At 43.4% G+C, this 3778-nt stretch overlaps 1 non-coding gene across 1 annotated transcript; it reads right to left on the bottom strand.

Moving 5' to 3' along the window:
• Positions 1 to 1177: 1177 nt before the first annotated feature.
• Positions 1178 to 1251, bottom strand: TRNAI-GAU (transfer RNA isoleucine (anticodon GAU)). The gene has a single exon. It is a non-coding gene; the product is annotated as a tRNA-Ile (tRNA).
• Between the last annotated feature and the right edge of the window lie 2527 nt (positions 1252 to 3778).

Genomic DNA, 3778 nt, shown 5'->3' with positions numbered 1-3778 from the left:
TGACTTTTATGACTCTGAGTAGGTGGATTAAGTTGTCAATTTTTCTGGCTTTGCAAGGCTTTTTAGAAAATCTTCCAGGTCAGGGATGGTCTACGAGAGGAATGGCCACCTCCTGGGTTGAATTCCAGTGAGTAACAATCTAGGAAATTCCTAGGGTGGTTACTTGGGCCTCAATGCATACATTTGTGAAGCATTATCGCTTAATAAATTTTCTGTTTTGCATTTGAGTACCAATGTTTTGAACTCTGCATTACCCTAAGTCCATCTTGTCCTTGTCACAAACATTACATCCTGCCCACCTTCCCATCAGTCCTTTGGCAAGGGCTTGGCACCCAGGTTGGGTGCATGGCGCTAGCATTTAAGAATCCTCCTGTTCTTTCTTCCTCTTGGAGGGTGACATCACTTTACATTGTAATGACTGTCACAAGGACGCAATGGACTAAGGCTAATGAAGATTACCAATAAGTAACCAACGCATCACCACTCTTTCTGAATGTGCGTGGCTCATTCTGCAGGACTTGTTCTTTGTATGATTCCTGGATTTTCAGAAGCCCTTTGATGGCAGCACCCCCACACTGAAAATTGTTTCAGCACCACTGGACAAGGGTCAGTTGTCATGCTCATCTGCAGCGTAAATTTGCATTGAAGTAGTCTAACTCCCTAGGTCCTGTCTTTTGCTCAATTTGCCTTTGTGAGTTTTCTCTCAATCACTGTTGATTTCCTTTGATCTTTCTTTCTTCTTTCACTTCACCTTCGCCTTCAGTGTATCTTTCGGCCCTGTTAAGAGACACGCCCCCTTGTAGCCACTTCTATACTTCTGTCACCTAATTATTTTCCTATCCTTTCCCCTGTAACGTTGCTGATCCTAGCTATAGCATGACTATCCAGAATCTGTTCACCTGAGTTATGTTCCTCTTATCCCCATGCATCTAATAATCAGCTCATGGTCTCCCTCCACCTCTCACGTGACATAGTCTGAGCCAGTGTCTCCATCTTGGAGAGACAATCTCTTGCACTTCTGTTGTTCTACTGGCGTTGCCGGTTTGAGCTTTGGTCAGAAGTGGCAAAAGAAGGACTAATGGAAAGTGAACGTGTACTGGAGCAACAGAGTGTATGGATTTACAAGCGTTTGATTAAATGAGAAAAAAAGAGTTTACTTGAGAGAAAAGACTTAACTTGGCCCCTACGGCGATCGAACCCGCGACCTTGGCGTTATCAGCACCACGCTCTAACCAACTGAGCTAACCAGCCATGAATGACAGAGTTCTCCTTTTTCCATGACATGCAGATAAACAGAAGAGTCGGTCTCACTATCGCAATTCCTTCATACTTTTCTCCTTCCGTCCCCTGCCTGGATTGCAATAACAAGAGCTGTTGAGTGCTGCACGCCAGCCTCAGCGCCTCTTCTTGCAGTCAATCTCACTGTGTGCTGTGATATCTTTGTAACATTGGTTGTTGCCGGAAGAAAAGGAAAGGATGGATAGGATTTCTATTCTTTTACAACAAAACCCAAAATGCATCGGCTTGCTTGCTCATTAAGTTTACAAGGCCAGCTGCTTTTGAGATATTCTAATTATAGTGGTTATTCGGCGTTGGAGGTAAGAGAGTTGTTTTTAGGTCTGGCCGTTCCTTCTGCTTTAAATTACTCTAGCTCATGTCAACAAAGTAACAACAAAACATAGCCAACGGTTTGTTGCTCAAGCCTTCCCTACTGAACCTTTCCATGTCTCTCCTGCCGACCACAGTGCAGGAAATTTGAGTTTGCATTTGCGCAAAGAGACGTACAACACAAGAAGGCGCGCTTTCGTGCGCCGGGCACCACCCGGCCTGTGCATTCCTCACTGCCGTGAAATCAGTTTACTCAGCAGAGCATGACGCTGCAATTGGTTAGTAAGGCCTGCCTGACCAGAATAGTATATTTGGGGTCATGTATTTGATTGCATTTTTAAAACAGTAACAGAACTTAACTACAATGTTTAAATAGGTCTAGACATATTTAAACAGTGTCAATTTGATAGAAGAATTCTGGAAAATTCAGAGGGGAGGCACCAATGTTTTTTTTTCCCTTTGGGTGGATGTGGCATTAAAGAGTTTGAAGACCACTGGTCTAAGTGGACACTAATACACCTGGATCCTCCTGAATTCCTCGCAACAGATGCCAGCAAACCTGGCTGGAGAGCTACTGTGTTGGACTGATCCTGTCGATTCAAGTGGTCTTTCCTAGAGAGTCGGAGGTCATGGAAGTAGATGGAGTTGATGGTAAGCTTCAGGGCATTGAAGTTTTCCCATCATCATCTGTCTCAGAAAAATGTGCTAGTAAAGACAGAGAATAAGGTAGCGGTCTTTTACATTAACCAGCAGTGAAGCATGCATTCAAAATCCCTCAATGCAATAGCAGAACAATTGGGCTATTGGGCAGAGATCAACCTGTTGCATACGTCGGCAGTACACATCAAGGGCACCGACAATGTGATGGCAGACAGCTGGAGGTTTCCAAATTTGCTGGAGTTGACGTTATCCAGGTCGTTGTTTTGAGAGATATGCCGAGAGTTTGTGAAACCCTTTCTGGATCTCTTTTCAAACAAGGACAATGCTCATCTTTGTCGATTCTGATCCAGGTTTCCGGAACAAGGAGCCTAGGTAGTGGACGTATTGGTGATAAAGTGGCTGAGAAGTCTCCTTTATAAATTCCCCCCCTTTTTATTGATCCAGATGGTTCTCTTCAAGTCTCAGGAGGTGGAGGGAACTTGATTCTTGTTGACCCAGATTGGCCAGAGATGTCATGGTTTTTTCTTTCTGAACCCCTGGCTCTTCTACCTCCTTGGGTACTGCTCAAGTGTGTCTCTTCTCAGAACGTCGTCCCTGACCTTCTTGCTCCAACTCACTCTATCTCTTTGGAGGTTGAGAAGTCTGGACTGCTAGCAAAGGGTCTTTCCTCTTCCTTAGTGGAGTTAATTCAGCACTCCAGCAGGCCTTCTACTTCGAAGTCTTACTCAAAGAACTGGAAGTCCTTTCAGACGTGATGTTCTGCTCATGATCTTTTGGCACCTACCTGTAGTTTGTCTGCTATTTTGCATTTTCTTCTGATTGGGTTTCACTTGAATCTCTTTCCACTCTGAAAGCTCATTGGTTTGCGATAAAGTCTTTTAGGGACTTTTCTGAACTTTCATTGATGTTACACTCTTTGGTGTCTAGACTGTTATGATCTTTTGTCAATGGCAAGAACAATTAAAAATCCCTTTTCTCCAACTCAGAATCTTCCCAATCTTTTATAGGCTTTGCAATTTTATCTCTTTGAGGATCTGGATACTGTACAATTAAAGATTGTCTCCTATAAAGTTATTTTCCTATTTGCTATCACCTTGCTGAGAACAATTGGGGAGCTGGGAGCCTTAAAATGCTGTCCTCTCTTCATTTGATACTTTGGAAGATGGGGTAACTTTAAGGCCTAGCCCTACCTTTGCTGCAAAGGTTAAGTCTATTTTTGATAGATCTTAGGAAATAATTCTTCCTTCTTTCATTCCCTCTCCTTCCTCTCCGGAAGAACATTTGTTGAATACACTTGATGTTTAAAGAGCTCTTTTCATTAATGTCACCAGGCCTCTGCAGTTCAGGAAAACCGACTCCTTGTTTGTGACTTTTGGACAGCCTGGAAAAGACAAGAAGGTGACTTTTATGACTCTGAGTAGGTGGATTAAGTTGTCAATTTTTCTGGCTTTGCAAGGCTTTTTAGAAAATCTTCCAGGTCAGGGATGGTCTACGAGAGGAATGGCCACCT

This window comes from Pleurodeles waltl, chromosome 12 (assembly GCF_031143425.1).
Source record: "Pleurodeles waltl isolate 20211129_DDA chromosome 12, aPleWal1.hap1.20221129, whole genome shotgun sequence".
NCBI classification, from domain to species: domain Eukaryota; kingdom Metazoa; phylum Chordata; class Amphibia; order Caudata; family Salamandridae; genus Pleurodeles; species Pleurodeles waltl.
This window is presented reverse-complemented; position numbering and strand designations above follow the sequence as displayed.